This window comes from Erpetoichthys calabaricus, chromosome 1, assembly GCF_900747795.2.
Source record: "Erpetoichthys calabaricus chromosome 1, fErpCal1.3, whole genome shotgun sequence".
In the NCBI taxonomy this organism is placed as follows: domain Eukaryota; kingdom Metazoa; phylum Chordata; class Cladistia; order Polypteriformes; family Polypteridae; genus Erpetoichthys; species Erpetoichthys calabaricus.
Genome location: NC_041394.2, coordinates 69,018,289 through 69,036,544, shown reverse-complemented (window position 1 = coordinate 69,036,544; position 18,256 = coordinate 69,018,289). Strand labels below are relative to the sequence as shown.

Genomic DNA, 18,256 nt, shown 5'->3' with positions numbered 1-18,256 from the left:
ATAATAGTTGGAAGTTTAACTAAAATAAAGGTGGCTGAAATGGAAATAGATTGTATAGTTACGGCAAATGTCACATTACATATGGTCCAAGTTGCAAGCAGAATCTACTTTGCCTTGCCAGAACACAGTATGACTCATGATTGTGTTTCAAAAGGATGTCGGGATCAAGGTTCTTAGCTCTTATTCTGCTTCATTTGGAGAGCTAAAAATGTAGAACTGACCTTCAATGACCACTTTCAGTTTGGCAGGGTACAGAGGCTGTATCTGATTTCAGCTCCGCATAGGCACTGATTAAAGCTGTAATGCTGCGCGTTTAGCAGCTGTTGCAGGGAGAAATCTGGGAGAATACGAATGGAGTTATTTTCAAATATAGTCTCCTCTTTCAGTCTGAGAAGGGCCATGAAGTTTTCTTTAACATGTAGTTTATCGAAATGGACAATCGGACTTCTCAGTTCTGAGGCATTCAATCTATGTATGCAGCAGGCTGCCGAGATCTCGGTGTCCAATTTGAAGTCCTCTCCAGTTATTTTAGAGAATAGTTCAGCTGTGAATTTCACTGGGTTTAGACTTTCACGTTTTTCAGGGAGCCCTTCAGTTCTAAGGTTGTTCCTTCTATATCTAGCTTCCAACGCAGCCAGTTTTGTCTGCGAGCACTTTGCATTCTGATTTTTGAAGCCGATGCTTTTTTGTCAGTGGCGGATGTCAACTGTTCAACTATTTCAATATGGGTCAAACATTTGCTTAACATCTTCAAGCTGAGCACTAAGTACTCTAATTTTACTCTCAAACATACTCGTATTTTGCTATATTTTTTCATCAATTTTTTCTTTAATTTCTCTAAAGGCTGTATTAAACTTAGCACTTATACGTTTTCTCCAGGTCTTTTATATCCTGATGCTGTTGCTAATTTTTCTTGTTTAGGTCCTTTATTTCAATCTTTATATGTCTTATATCCCTGTTTACATCAATCTTTATGTCATTTATGTCCCCTAACCTGGGTGCGGCAATCATTGCCTTCAGTTCGAACAATGTGTTTCGGTCTTCTCTGTGCTCCCTATGCAGAGTTAGGAGTCTGGTTGTGGTTGATGCTGCTGTGTCATGTAGGTATTACGTTAGCCAGCCTGCCATGCTTTCGTGGCGAACTGTTGGCCACAGCAAGAAGCAACAGACACTTTATGTTGATTTCTGTGTGAAACCATTGCTTTGTGTGATTTTCAGAAAACTGTGTGTGAAAGAATGAGTCTCAACACACTGGAAAGCTTTGGGACAGCCACCCATATATTGTCCCTGGCTGCAAAAGGTTAAAGAAAGAACAAGAGGTTATTGATAGGTTGTGTTCCAGGACTGAACTGATGAGGTTTTGGGATATGGTGTCTTTATATGCTGGGAACAGGAAGTGACGTCGTTCTGGGCGCCGGAACCAGAAGTGATGTTAAATCAGGCAGGTTTTCCCATAGGTGGTCTGCGGAGATAAAAGAAGTATGTTTAGAGCACCCTGCCACCCCCTGGCCTGGTGGGTAATTACCTCCATTTGGTCCACCCAGCTCCCTCCTAGTCGCACGTGTGTAACACTGTGTTTATTTTTTTAAAATGTTCAGCCCTGAAATAGTTAATTAGCTTAATAAGTGGGCCTCTTGAAGTCATGTTACTGGCCGAGCACATTACAGCATAGAAAATGGCACTGGCTATCACAGAGTTATAGAATATATAGTCTGCTGTACTATTTCTTTCATAGTTTCTCGCTGTTACGAGATCTGTCTAGCCTGTCATTGACATGGTTCCCCAAGTAGTTGTAGCCATTAGCCATGCACCACTTCCACATGTGCTTCCTGAATAGTGACTGGACATAGATGCCCTTTAGTATTGTGAAAGTGAATAACCATTCCTTGGCTTTACCGATATTAAGTTGAAGACATAATATCCACATAACTCCTGTATCTGTGTGTTGGGTGGGTATGTGGGGAGAAAAGAAGCTTAGCAACATGAAAGAGTAGCAATCCTGGTAAAAGAGTATCTTAGATCAAACACACTGAAAAACACAGCAGTTAACAAAGTTTATGGTATTTAAGAGGATGCCACTTTACAGTTACACGATGGTTATGGGTAGTGCCGCAATCAGGCAGACATATATTCCAACAGGTATTTGGTTATAAGGATACTGTTTTTTGCTATCATTGCAAGCTGCAAGTATATATTCAATATTGTGCAGACATTCAAATGTAGTAGTTTGTTAAGCTAAATGTTATGATTTACTTTTGGATAACGAGGAACCTGTTGCAGGCTTTAAATTACAATTTATTTTTATATTCAAATAGTTACACAACCGAAACACTGTCATGGTATGTAATGTTGCACAAGCTATTCAGAAACTATGACTGCATTATTTTATTTTAGGCAGCATATTTCATACATGGCCTCAGATTTGCAACACATTGCGTGGTGTATTTGTGTGTTTTTTTTTTTATTATTTATTTACAAAAACAGAACCTATCAGCCACTTTATTTTGTTGTTTCACCTCGACCTTCTCCCAAAATGCCCATTAAACTGTTGAGATGATGCATGTTCATAACGGGAAAGAAAAAAAAAGACACTGGGACTCTGCATAGTTTTGTTTTATCACACCACGCTATTAGTAGACACATCCGTTTTTCACACTGCACTGACACATCAGGTTGATTTCATTAAAATAATAGATTAAAAAGTTAAAGCTGGGTTTGCAGCCCATTCTCCTGCAAAAATGCTATGTCTTTTATATTGGCAATTCTGTTTAGCTCTGTTACTCACTTTCTTTGCATCATTGTTTCTGCAGTTTTAAAGTGCTTGGTGCTAGATAAAATTGTTAGTCATGCAGCATGCCTCGGGAATTTCAGATTTGATTTCTAACCTGGGCGAACATCAGTAACAAAATACTAATTCTGGGTGATATTTTGAAGTTGCAAATTAGCATTTCCCATGAAATAAAAGTGTGTCAGTGTGCTAAAATATACAACAAAATAGCTGTTGGTGCACATCAAAGTAAGAATGAATTCAAGTACTGTATATTATAACGGGCACTAACAGTGTGATTGAATGAAAAGGAAAAACTAATTACATGTAGTACTTTTAACAAATCCATTTTCCTTTATTAAAAAAATAATCTTCATAACCAATAAACCAAGTTTAATATTATGAATTAACCCACAAAATATGTAATTGAAAAAAAATTTGAAATTGTCATGTGACCAAACAATTACTTGTTCTAGTTTTGAATCTTTTCATTGATTCCATTTGTTTTATTCAGAAGAAAAGTAGGTGGTTGCATCAGGGTAGGGCTAATCATCTTAACTTGGACAATACTGCATAACAAAACCCCATTAGATGTCTGAACAAGATGACTAAATGTGACATGTGGCCGAATAATATATTTTCTGAATAATATATTTGGATTCTGAAACTGTTACACACTAAACAGCCATTCAGATTTGAATAACCCAAATAAAAAAGCATATTAAGTTGGAGGAGTACACAAATTGAAGTGAGTAAGCTAGCAACTTGCTGAAGAAAACTGATATTTATGCAATTATTGTAGCAAATGCCAACCTCCTGCTACAAAAAGACAAAATAGTGGCATAGATTTGTCAATCTGTTTATCCCAATAGCTCCTGTATGTTTCTGGTACATATGTATTTGCTTAAATTCTGTTAGCTTTGAAGATTGCTTTTTCAAGCACCATATTCTACTCATTCCTAACTATTCATATTTAATGTTTTACTTAATATTATATTCTATGCAGTATTTAAGAAAAACAATAACTACCATATCTTAACAATATTAATATTAATTTTCTTCAGATTTTTCCTCAGGATATTAACAAACATTACAGCCATGCCATCAGAGTTTCTTAACCAATACAGTAACATTACCCACAGGAAAAAATTATTCTGCGCCACCTTTTTTTTTTTCTCTGTGGCACGTTTCTCTGTGAGCACAGCATGTCTGCTATTTTTATAAGTTACTAAAAAAATACTCCTTCCACCTGCTGCAACAACTCATAGTCAAGATTAATGTTTTGGCTTCCTTGCTGAAAACAGTCTGGGCAAAGTTTGTTGTATCCTTACAAGGTTAAATCATTTGCCCAAACCTTTTAGACACTACATGCAACTAATTCTCCATTGCAGTGCCAATGTACTCTCAGGTTTAAGTCTTCACTTTAATTCCCTGCTGAAAGTTGTCTTTAGCAATGAACTGTCCATGAACAGGTTCTTAGATACTCACTGTTATAGTTACTAATCAAATTTTGGCCAATCTCCATGTGTAAGGTCTCAAGCAGGGTATATTTAAGACTCCATATCCTTAAATGCACTTGAGTTGTGCAATCTTCCTACCATATTTATTAAGGTATTAAGTTTAAAACCATTTTGTGTTGATATATAAGCTTTAATTGCTCTTTATAGTACCCAGAAGTCATATATTTGCATATATACAGCAGTTAAGTGTTATAATTTAATTTTTGCAATGTGTTCCATTCTCAATATTTAATCACACCCTGAAAATACCTAGTTTGTATTTCTTAATTTGCTTTTTCATTTTCCAAAAATTTAAAGCTGTTTACGTATCTGGGAATGAACAAATAGACAGTGTACTTGTTTCTTAAACTGTCAATAACTGCTTAGATTTTTCCATTGAAAATCATTTAATTTTATGTGGTAGTTGAAAGAGCTAAATAACTAATTATGTTGGTTTGGTTTAGTTCTATACTGTATTAGAAATATTGTACCTGTTCTAAAAATGTTTCTGTTTGAGCAGGCAGTCTATTCCTTTTCACAGAACATAGGTTCTTGCACTGATTCCATTTGCTTATTTGACATGCTAATGGTTGCAAGATGCCCTGTGTTCTGTATCAACAAAGCACTACATTTTTGTATGCATTTCCCTAATAAGCAAATGCTGGATGTAATGTAATAGAGTCTGTATCAGCCTAAATTTTACTGAAAGATTTTACAGTTTATTACCTAGTGGTGAGTCTTTTGGCATCTGTTTTTGAATCGTTTATTCAATATTTCTTTAAACATTGATGACAAATCAGATGTGCAAAAAAAAATTTTATTTACTTATTGATTGACTGACTGGCTGTATTATCTGTCCTATGAGTCTTTATCCTTGTTTTTTATATTTCTGCTGCTGTATATATGTGAATTTCCCCTTGTAACTTATATTTAACTAATCTAAGAAACGTTTTTCACAAAACTGTATACATTTTTAACATAATTGCATATATGGATATTTGATGTTCATATTGATAGGTAAAGGCGAACTGTTTTTATAAGACTCAATGAAAATTACTACTTACTATTCATTTATTTCTGTTGCCCCTTTGGGGCAGAAATTATATTGAGTTTTCTTGTATATACTGTACATGGATCAAACTATTCTATACTAGTCCATAAACATCAGTTTGTATCAACAACATTATTTCAGACTACTGTACTTCAAACCAGAATGCAGTATTCAACAAGGATGCCCCCTATCACAATTGTTCATTACAATCGCCATTGAACCATTAGCTGTTTGCTAATAAAGGGGATTTTCAGAGAAGTACTTGAACAGAAAATATCACTATATGCAGATAATATGATACTAAAAGAGTCCTGCAAGCACTGTCAGATTTTCAAAAGATTATCCTTTTACCAGTGAACTCTCTAGCACACAATGTTAGACTGGACACCTTCCCATTTATCTTAGCAGATCAGTTCAAATATCTAGGGTTAGTTAACAAGTAAATATAAAACTCTTCTTCCATAAAATTTCACTGTTTGAATGGAAAAAATTAAACAAAATGTGATTAGATGGTCCACCCTCCATCTTACATTAGCAGGGAGAATGAACATCCTTCCCAAGCTTCTTTTCATATTTCAAAGCATCCTTGTATACGTTAACAAATAATTTAAGAAATTAGATTCAATCATAACCTCATTTCATTAGAATTTGAAACATCCACACATCCAAAGGGTGACTCTACAACAGCCTAAAGCAGAAGGGGACATGCCACTACCTAACTTTCAATTTTTTTTTTTACTGGGTGGCAAATTTACAAGCTATAAAGACTTGGACATCAACACAAATCGATAAATATACACAAGGTTGGCCTGCAATAGAAATAAAATCTTGCAGTACTTCTTTATACTTCCTGCTCTGTGCCTCAATTATCAATACACTAATAATCCAAATGCCCTTCATTCTCTCAGAATATGGAACCAATGTAGGAAGCACTTTAAGACAGAGAAGATTTTATCTGTTGCACCTCTACATGACAACAACCTTTTTCCACCCTCTCAAACAGAGTATTTAATGTTTGGAAAAAAACTCACAGTCTTGTACATAGACAATGTCTTTGCATCCTACGAACAAGTATGCTTCAAATTTAAACTTCTCATCACCACCATTCTTTTACTACTTTTAAACTAGAAATTATGCTAAACATAACCCAATTTTCCTCACCTCCCATCTTGTTCTATTCCAGAAGAAATATTGATCAGTCTTGAAGGATCAGATAACATTTCTACAATTCATAAAAACATTTTAAAGTCCCTTTCTTTCAAAGATCCCAGGGTACATTGGGGAAAATATCTGTCACTTAATATTTAAGAAAACGAATGGAAGGGAGCCATGCACAGAATACATCCTAGCTCCATAGGAACAAATCATTCAATCATCCAACTTAAAATCTTCCATCGAGCACATATATCTAGTTGAAAATTGTCCAAAATGTTTCCGGGGCAAGAATCAACCTGTGAACATCACAATCTAGCTCCAGTCTCAATGGGCCACATGTTTTGGGCATGCACCAAATTAAGATCATTTTGGACAAAAAAATTTGAATGCCCATCAGACAGCCTCTGTGTCACAATTACTCCCAACCCATTAACAACTGTGTTTGGAGTACTCCCAGAAGGGCGTAAAGTGGAGAAAGACAAAGAAATGGTAATTACCTTTATCTCATTATTAGCACATAGACTTATCCTGCTCAACTGGAAGAATCCCACCCCACCACTTTTAATTCAGTGGGTAACTGATGCCCTATACTGTTTGAAATGGGAAAAAATTAAATTCTCACTTAAGAGAATCTGTTCAAAACTTTTTTTAAATATGACAAGATCTAAAAAATAATATTTTAGAATAAACATCTATATAGGAGAAAAGAATATTCTTCTTTGCTAATTTTAAAGATTTGCTTTTTTGGTTGGCTCCCCTTTCTTTTGGTAGGGGTTGAATTGTTTGTTAAGTTTGACTTGATTGTATGGATTGATATTTGCTTTTAATCAAAAAAAGTATTTCCTATCCAAAGTCTATCAATCTTTCTTTGTGCCTGTGTGTCATTTCTTTCCTTTACCATCAGGTTTTACCAAAATAGATTCAATGTAAAGCAAAGTGAATATTAGAGGAAGTCAAACATACATTATGTTTTGCTTGGACAGAAGTTATTTATAGATTAGGGGGTTGGAATTTAAGGTGCTTGTCCTAGCCCAGCACAAATAGCATTTGACCCCAGATAAAGTCTACTTGATAATCAATGCTTTACATAATATGATTTAGAGTAAATGATGCACAGACAACCAAATATAAACAATCAAAAGAGAAAATGGGGTCAAATGGATTACATATACAGTAGTAACATAGTATGGTAATCATCAATGTCTGCTTAAAAGTTGAATGGCAAACAAGAAGCAAGTTAACCGAGATTCATATTTAAAGAACTCTAAATTACATAGGAATATGTTCCAATATTCTTCAATAATGTTTAAAATGTCTCCATCTATTTTATCTAATTTCCCACTATTTCACCAGAGGTGTTAATCAAAGATGACCTGATGTCTTTGCAGAGTTTGTTTTAATAAAAAAAATAAATAAAAAAGACAAAACGGTACCACATTCATCTAAAGCTTGTAACATTCCAGCTGAACTGGAAGTGAATTCCGATCCAATCAGTGGAGATTACGCCTCCCTTGAAAACTATGTGCATGTATCGCTTCATACTCTTTGGGGCAAGAAAGCTCCCCAACCCTCTTTAGAGATCTTGCAGATGAACGAACACCCTGAGGGGTCAATAGTTCTAAGATCCATTTTTCCAACCGAAGCTCTGCTATGCAAAGTGACCAAACCTAATCTGGGCCTTCCATCAAGAAAGAAATTTTGTGTCATGAAATCTCAACCAAAAAGAACCAATGTGTTCCCTACAAAGTTGCACTGGACACAATAAAAAGCCTAATACTCAAATTGAGTTGAGGAAAAATACATCATACCACAGACAAGTACAAAGGACGACACAGCACAGACAGTGCACTTCTCTGCAAATAAACCTCTTCAAATGAAGCCAAAACAAAGACATGCAAGTCCACACATCATCAGACATCATAAAAGCTAGGTAGTTTAAAACTGTTTCAATCTATGCAAAAATAAACAGCAAACAGCTGACTAAATATCTGCTTTCTTATGTTTAATTTTTACCATGTAACAATCTCATGAATAATTGTGTCAGGTAAACCTCAAGCTTTAAAAAGCTTTTAACTAAACTGAAAATGATAGAATCTCAGGTTGTAGCCTGATAGTATAGCCATCTCCAACCCACAAATAAAAAAATAATTTTGACCCTCCGAATATAAATACATATACTCTAATTAAAAAGAATGAAATGCAACTAAAAAACAAATAAATATATCCTCTGCGCCAATGAACATATTTAGGGATCGCAAAAAAATTAATCAAGGGCAGATTAAGAGATTTATTTTGAGTTACACAGCAAACTTTCATTGGTATCTGAACATGAACATGTGGGGCTCCATGTCTAAATTTACTTCCATGTCATTATTTTTCTTTAAACAAATAAGTACTGTTATTCTTTATTAAAGACTTAAACTTAAGCAATAACTGATAACATTGAAATTTTTTGTTTATTTACCTGTTGGACAACCTAAAAGAAAAGATCATAGTAAGAAAACACGTGCTGGGGGGAGGGGGTTAGGGATGGATGGTGGTTTAGTCAGTTAAAATAGAGATAACTCACCAGAAGATCTATCACCACAAATAGCACAGAGTCTTTTCTGTGACATCACAGGACCAGGGCTATGTGAGGACATACTCTTAAGGCCAAATGGGGGCTTCACATCATCTGAGCTGCTAACAGCATGATGTCCAGAAAGGCTCACTGTTGAATTTATCTGAATAAAAGAAGAAAGTTAGCGCTTTAAAGCATGCTGTTTTCAACAACATTAATTAATTAGGAGCTTACAAAAATCAGTGCATTTTGCGTGCTTGCCTAGACACCTTAAAGTTAACAGCTCAACTTTAGTAACTGTTATAGACAGAGTAATAGGTAGTAATGCAGCTAATACCAGAAATGGATACCAGTTCAAAACAAAAAAATTGTAATATTATTTATATATATATATATATTATTTATATATATATATTATTTATATATATATATATATTAATTTTTGAGTGGTGGGAAGGATTTATGCATGCACAAACCTAAGCTCCAACATAAAATATTTTATCTTGCATTTACTCAGGTTACATTATGCTAGAAATGAAAAGTATTCAATAATTTGGACCATTACGTATTCAACCAACATTTCTGTGGCGCAGTGGGTAGCGCTGCTGCCTCGCAGTTGGGAGATCTGGGGACCTGGGTTCGCTTCCTCGGTCCTCCCTGCGTGGAGTTTGCATGTTCTCCCCGTGTCTGCGTGGGTTTCCTCCGGGCGCTCCAGTTTCCTCCCACAGTCCAAAGACATGCAGGTTAGGTGGATTGGCGATTCTAAATTGGCCCTAGTGTGTGCTTGGTGTGTGGGTGTGTTTGTGTGTGTCCTGTGGTGGGTTGGCACCCTGCCCGGGATTGGTTCCTGCCTTGTGCCCTGTGTTGGCTGGGATTGGCTCCAGCAGACCCCCGTGACCCTGTGTTCGGATTCAGCGGGTTGGAAAATGGATGGATGGACAAATCCGCTTAAGAAAACAGTGGCATATTTAATTAATACTGCTCTGCACCTAATGAGGCAAGACAAAACCGCACCCCACAGTTATCACAGTCATGTCAATTTTACTAAATGCACAGAGGGGGTACTCTTCATCATCTCATCTCTGGTTTCTCACAGTAAACATTTCCTGATAAAAAGTTGAGAAAAATGTTTTTTATAGAAATGTAAATATTAAATAAACAACATAGAAGCAAGTATTTATGTAAATGGAAACAATTGGACTATTAACATCCTCTCCAATTCAGTTAATATTCAAACAGTTATCAATAATCTTACAATTACAATCACCTTACAATTATAATTGTTTGTGCTAAAGAATTTTGTTGGGGTTGTTTGTAGCTCAGCACTTCCAATGCAAGCCAATCACAAAAAGGCAAACTTTCTGATAACTAACAAGCCACCTCACTCACCCACTGAAATGACTCCTAACATTTGGGGGTGCAGCACTTCCACTGTTCTCCCAGCCTTCCTCTCATAGGTGCTTCCAGATTGTTACAATATTATGATGTTCACTGTAAGCAAAAAGTTTAAGTCCAGTTTGCATACTGTTACACATGCAAAACTGTCAAAATGGAATATGTATCCATCAAACTGTGGATGTTTAAGACTTTAATCGTCTAGCTAAAACTGACACCTGCCCCCAAAAGGAGACGTTGTGATATTTTTAAAATGCATTAAGCACTTAACTTTCTGTGCCACATGTCTGATTTGATAGGGTGGCATTTCCCTAACTACTCCTGCTAAACAGAATATTAACATGTTGAAATGACAGGCAGACCTTTGTCTGATGTAAACTGGACTAAAAGTTAAGAAGTTTGCTGAAAGGCTGACAAGGTTTCCTAACCACATGTCCGCTATATTTGAAACAGAATGTGGTTGATGTGCCTAAATTTAACATTGATGAAAACATCATGGAGTATCTGCACTTTTACTTAAAGCTTAAGCTAAAAAATTTACAAAATGCTTTCATTTATAGCCCTCAAAAACTGTTCTCTCACTCAAAGGGCACCATACACCACCAATTCCAATATTACAAGCACTGAAGGTTAGAAATCTATGTATGTCTGCTAGGGCAGTCAGGTCAAATGTTACAGTAATTTTTACATCATGTTACTCCAAACACACTACATGGTATTTTACAGATGTTTCTGCACATCACTTCCGAGTGGTTGGCTTGTTTCAGTTGTCTATGAGGGTTACATCTGCAGGAGATGCCAGCTGATCCAGCACCTCGAACTTTGGGTCGCTGAATTGGAGGAGGAGTTGGCAGGCGGCCTGCGTTGTAGTAGAGAATTAGCGGACCTGGCCCAGGAGTCCTTTAGAGAGATAGTGTGCACCCCCCCCACCCCCAAGGTGGTGCGGGAGGAGATTCCAGAGATTCCAAAGGGTGCACACTGTCCGGGAGAATCAACCCCAGAATTAGAAGAGTCAAACCGTTATCACGTCCTTGCGGAGCTGGACGGTGTCTCTGATGATTCTGAGGTGGTAGGCACGGATGAGGAGCCCCAATGGGCCACCTCACAACCAGTTTCCAGAAAGAGAGAGGTAGTGATAGTTGGGGACTCAATCATTAGGGAGATTGAAGCGCAGATGTGCTCCAGAGACAGAGTTGTCTCACACGGTTCATTGCCTTCAAGGTGCACAGGTGAGGGACCTCTCTGCACGGGTGGATAGGCTCTTGGCCAGAGCGGGGTGGATCCAGTTGTCATTGTCCATGTTGGAACAAGTGACATACATATGGGTAGTCTGTCAGTTCTGCAATCCAAATTCAAAGAGTTAGGTGCCAAGTTGAGGAGCAGAATTGACAAGGTAGTCTTCTCTGAAGTTCTGCCTGTGCCATGCGCCAGTCCAGGTAAGACTGAGGAGATTAGAAGGCTTAACACGTTGCTCAAATCTTGGTGAAGGGCAGAAGGGTATTGGTTTATGGGTTATTGTGAGTCCTTTTCGAACAGATGGGACCTGTTACGCCGTGGCGGGTTACATCTGAACTGGAGGGGCACCAATGTATTGGGGAGGCATATGAATAGGTTTAGTTGAGGATTGTTTAAACTAGGGAATGGGGGCAGGGGGTTTAGGACAGGCCAGGTTTAGATCTATACATGGAAGAACAAGCAACAGTGTAGAAATAAAAATGCATAGTAATGTAAATTTTAAGCAAACATTTAAATGTAGAAGGAGTAACACATTAAAAATAGCTTGCCTCAATGCAAGAAGTATCAAAAATAAGGTAAGCGATTTGGAGCTGTATGTAGCAGAGCATAATAATGATATTATAGCAATAATGGAAACCGGGCTAAATAGATGGGGATGAGTGTAATACAGAGGGATACACATTTTTTTAGGAAGGATAGACAGAACAGAAAAGGAGGTGGGGTTGCTGTTTATGCCAAACATAATTTAAATGTAAGTCCTCTTCAGTTGGACGATGAGCTCCATCTTAGTGAGGACATTTGGCTTTGCCTGGAAAATATTAGGGAAAGAGGTCTTATTTTAGGAGTGTGTTATAGACCACCGAATTCAAACAGTAATTTTAACACACATCTTTTTAGTAATATCAAAAAGGCAAGTTTACAGGGAGATATTATAGTCATGGGGGACTTTAATTATCCAAATATTAACTGGGATAACCATGCAGATGGAGGAGCACAAGAACATGAATTTTTAGAAGTAATCAGTGACTGTTTTTTTTAACACAGTATGTTAAAACACCAACACAGGGTGAAGCTTGTCTGGATTTAGTATTTTGTAGTAATCAAGATAGAATTGAGGGTGTAGTAGGGGCTGAACCACTAGGGTCAAGTGACCATAATATAATACAATTCTCAGTATTTTGTAATAGTGCAGATGCAAAGACTAAAATTGTTAAGTTGAACTTTGGTAGGGCAAATTTTGACCAGATGCGAGAAAGTCTAAGTAGGATAGACTGTGATAAGCTTTTAAGTGTGGAGACAGTCGAGGAGGAGAGGAATAGGTTTAAAAATGTTTTACATGTAATGCAGGACAGATACATACCTAAAATTGGATTTAGCAGGAAATGTATAAAAACTCCACAGTGGATTAATAAAGATTTAAAAAAGATGCTGCAAAGGAAAAACTGCTTTATAAGGCATACAAGGCTAATGACTGCAAAGTGGCTTGTAGAGTGTATGATAACATTACAGCAACCATTAAGAAGGATATCAGGGAGGCTAAAAGACATTTGGAAAGGAATACAGCAGATAAGGCAAAAGAAGACTATAAGAGATTCTTTTAGGATTTTAGTAGCAAAGGAACAGTCAAAGAGGAGGTCAAGTGCATCAGAAATAGTAAAGAGAAATTAAAAGATACAGACAATGAAATACTGGATGCACTAAACTTACATTTTTCTGAGGTGTTTACAAGTGAGCAAGTAGATAATCTCCCAGAAGTAACAGGGACTACTAAGGAGGTACAGAGGAATCTGGAAATTGTAGAGGGAGAAGTACTGCTCAGATTAAATAGGCTGAAATCAAACAAATCACCAGGACCAATTAATATTTACCCTCGAGTACTTAAGGAGGCTAGAGAGAACATATATAAACCCTTGACACATATTTTTTGGATGACAGTGTGCACTGGAGAGATTGTGAAGGACTGGAAAATGGCAAAAATCATCCCATTGTATAAAAAGGTGACAGGGCAGATCCAAGCAACTATAGGCCAGTAAGCTTAATGTGTATCACAGGAACATTAATGGAAGGAATTATTAAGGATAAGATTGAGCCATACCTGGCAAGGACAGGAGTTATTCTGAACAGTCAGCATGGATTCAGAAGAGGGAAGTAATGGTTTACTAACATGCTGGAATATTAGGAGGAGGCAACAAAAGGTTATGATCAAATTGGAGCATATGATATTATTTAACTTGACTTTCCAAAAGCATTTGATAAGGTGCCACATGAAAGGTTGGGCATCAAACTAAAAGAAGTGGGTGTTAAGGGTGATGTTTTTAGATGGGTGCAGAATTGGATCAGACACAGGAAGCAGAGGGTGATGGTGTGAGGAACCTTATCAAAATTGGCCAATGTTAAGAGTGGTGTTGTGTTCCATAGGGGTCAGTGCTGTGGCTGCTGCTATTTTTAATATATATATATATATATATATATATATATATATATATATATATATATATAAATGATTTAGATAGGTATACAGTGATACCTTGACTTATGAGTGTCCCAACTAACAAGTTTTTTGAGATACGAGCAGTGTCTTTGCCGATTTTGTGCTTTGAGTTGAGAGCTAAAATTTGGGTTACAAGCCAGCTTCAGATACCCCACCCTACCGCTAGTTCGTGCAGCTCACCACAGTGAACGCCGTAACATCCCGTGACTCACTCGTTCACTTTAAGCAGTTAGCTCGCTGTGGAAACTTCAGTGTTGTGCTTGCAGTTATTTTGCAAAACTTCGTTTTTCCAACTATGGGTCCGAAGAAAGTGAGTGAGAAGGACAGTTTAGAGAAGAAGAAGCGGATGATGTGCATTGAATTAAAGAAAGAAATTATAGAAAAACATGAGCAAGGTGTGCGTGTAGTTGATTTGGCGAAGCAGTACGAGCTTGGCACTTCTACAATCTGCACCATACTGAAGCAGAAGGAGTCGATAAAGGCTATAACGCCAGCCAAGGGCGTTAAAATCATTTCTAAACTGCGGACATCTATCCATGAAAATATGGAGAAGCTGCTGATTGTGTGGTTGATCGAGAAGCAGCTCGCAGGAGATACCGCGACGGAGGCTATAATCTGCGAGAAGGCACGAGCGATTTATGCTGATTTACAGCAGCAGACCCCAGGCACTTCGACAGACGAGGCATTGGGCGAGCCGTTTAAAGCCAGTCAGGGCTGGTTCAAGAATTTAAAAAAAAAAAAAAAAAAAAAAAAAGGACCGGCATTCACTCCGTTGTCAGGCATGGTGAGGCAGCGAGCGCTGATATAAAGGCAGCTGAGGATTACCTCAAAACTTTTGCAGGAATTATAGCGGCTGAAGGATACATCCCCCAGCAAGTCTTCAACTGTGATGAGACAGGACTCTTCTGGAAGAAGATGCCAAGGAGGACTTATATAACAGAAGAGGAGAAGAGGATGCCAGGCCACAAACCCATGAAGGATTGGCTAACCCTCGCACTGTGTGCCAATGCAAGCGGCGACTGCAAGATTAAGCCGCTGCTCGTTTATCATTCGGAAAACCCCAGAGCCTTTAAGTCACAAAAGATTATGAAAGAAAGACTGCAGGTTATGTGGAGGGCAAACCCGAAGGCGTTGGTCACCAGGCAGTTCTTTGTGGAGTGGGTGAATTTGGTCTTTGGTCCCGACGTTAAAAAATATCTCCAGGAAAATAATCTACCTCTCCAAGCCCTTCTCATCCTGGACAATGCGCCTGTTCACTCACCTAACCTTAAAGATGACATCCTCGAAGAGTTCAGGTTTATAAAGGTTCTCTACCTTCCACCCAACACCACCCCTATCCTGCAGCCCATGGATCAGCAGGTGATTTCTAATTTTAAAAAGCTCTTCACCAAGCACCTGTTCCGCCGCTACTTTGAGGTGACAGAGAGCACAAACCTCACCCTTCGAGAGTTTTGGAAGGACCACTATAACATTGTGATATGCCTCAGAATTATCTATGTGGCCTGGCAGGGTGTTACAAAGAGGACATTGATCTCTGCGTGGAAGAAGCTGTGGCCTGAGGTTGTGTCTGAAACGGAATTTGAAAGACTTGAATCCGAAGCGGCAGTGGTGGAGGAGATTGTATCCCTCGGCAAGACCATGGGCATGGACATGGATGAAGGTGACATCAACGAGCTCATCGAGGAGCACTCTGAGGAACTGACAACAGAGGAGCTAAAGGAGCTACAGACGCAGCAGCACACAGAGGTTTTGCAGGAAATAAGTGATGCGGAGGAGGAAGTTATCTCTACAAGTGAGATAAAGGAAATGTTGGGAATGTGGGAGAAACTTTCAGACTTTATTCGAAAGAAACACCCAGAAAAAGTTTCAACTTGGCCCGCGACTGCACTATTTAATGACACTTGCATGATGCATTTTAGAAACATTCTGAAAGGGAGGATGAAACACACCTCATTGGTCAGGTTTTTTTCGAAAACCCCTGCAGGTGAAAGTGAGGAAGGTGCAGCGAAAAGGGCAAAAATCAGTGAATAACACTCAGTTCAGCCTTTCTCCACCACCTCCGTCAGCATCTTCAACTCATCTGATCTCCAAGGTAAATGCTGTACATTATACTGTACTTAATAAAACCAGTTTATTGCAGTACATTCTATTGTATTGTGTTTTTATACAATATTCGTTATTTATAAGTACATTTCTCTTATTTAAAAACATGTAACAAAAAAAAAATTGCAGTGTTTTTTGGGGGTCCGGAAAGGATTAATGGTATTTCAATTCATTCAATGGGGAAAACTGATTTGAGATAAGAGCATTTTGACTTACAAGCTCGGTAACGGAACGAATTAAACTCGTATCTCAAGGTATCATTGTATAGGTAAGAAGCTGCTTAAGTTTGTAAATGATAAAAAGATAGGTGGACTAGCAGATAATTTGGAATCCGTTATATCATTACAGAAGGACTTGGATAGCATACAGGCTTGGGCAGATTTGTGGCAGATGAAATTTAATGTCAGAAAATGTAAAGTATTACACATAGGAAGTAAAAATGTTAGGTTTGAATACACAATGGGTGGATGGAAAAAAAATCGAGAGTACACCTTATGAGAAGGATTTAGGAGTCATAGTGGTCTCTAAGCTATCAACTTCCAGACAGTGTTCAAAAGCCATTAAGAAGGCAAACAGAATATTAGGTTATATAGCACGATGTGTGGAGTACAAGTCTAAGGAGGTTATGCTCAAGCTTTATAATGCAGTGGTGAGGCCTCATCTGGAGTACTGTGTGCAGTTTTGGTTTCCAGACTACAAAAAGGACATAGCAGCACTAGAAAAGAACCAGAAAAGAGCGACTAGGCTGCTTCCAGGGCCACAGGGGTTGAATTATGAGGAAAGATTAAAAGAGCTGAACCTATACAGTTTAAGCAAAAGAAGATTACGAAGTGACATGATTGAAGGGTTTAAAATTATGAAGGGAATTAGTACAGTGGATCGAGACTTGTTATTTTCTTGATCGAGTTCATCAAGAACATGTGGACACAGTTGGTAACTTGTTATGGGTAAATTTCGCACAAACATTAGTAAGTTTTTCTTTACATACAGAACGATAGACACTTGGAATAAGCTACTAAGTAGTGTGCTAGACAATAAGACTTTAGGGACTTTCAAAACTCAACCGGATGTTTTTTTGGAAGAAGTAAGTGGATAGGACTGGTGAGCTTTATTGGGGTGAATGGCCTATTCTCGTCTAGATTGTTCTAATGTTCTAATCATTAATAATATAGATAGCCTTTAGTCGTTTAAACATGCCTCATTCACAGAGCATTTTGGGATACATTTTCCTACCACTGCTGTTCTTGCTCTTGGATTAAACAGCATTATAAAAAAATCACTCAACATAGATCTCCAACTTGCTGCTGTTTAGACTAGAGCTGTTGAGCATCCACCTCTGTATGCAAAATTGCCTTACCTTTTTGATTAAAGACACTGGAAAATAACTGCTACACCAATCAGCCACAACATTAAAACCACTGACTGGTGAAGTGAACTGTGTCTTGAGTTAGGGTTGATTTCAGTGTACTTATGTTTGGGATTGGAGACTGTGGCTCTATTAGTTTGCCGGCAGTGCTAGAAAAGGTCACCCAAAGGAAGAAATAGTGCTGATAAAGGTGGCTACATAGGTTTTCTTGGGGAAAATAGCAGGTGTTCTTTGTGATACTGCAAAAATGGCTAGATAAAAGTCCTACTGAAGGGGAATAGCGTCCCCCCGCCTCTGTCAAAAAAGAAATATGACTAGGAAAGAGCCCTGCCCTGAGGTAATAAGGTTGCAACCTGCGAGAGAGCAAATCCCACAGGTAGATAGTGTTAAAAAATAGAACAAGATAATTATATAAGAGTGAACAATTTACACAGTAAGTGGAAAATATAACTAGTATGAATCTGTAAGGTTTGTGTAGGTTATATATGTTTCTCTGTGTCTGTGTAGGTTTTTCAGGAGTTGAGAGCCGAATTGGATGTGGTTTCCCAGTTGCTGGATTTTTTTTCCCTCATCACAGAATCGGATTGCCAAAAGAGTCTCCTTGAATTGAAGCGCTATGTGGAGCTGAGCTGG

The 18,256-nt window shown here is 37.9% G+C and overlaps 1 pseudogene; it reads right to left on the bottom strand.

The window, feature by feature from the left end:
- Window positions 1-18,256, bottom strand: part of LOC114651509 (retinoic acid receptor RXR-beta-A-like) — a 285,453-nt pseudogene that overhangs the window by 52,623 nt on the left and 214,574 nt on the right.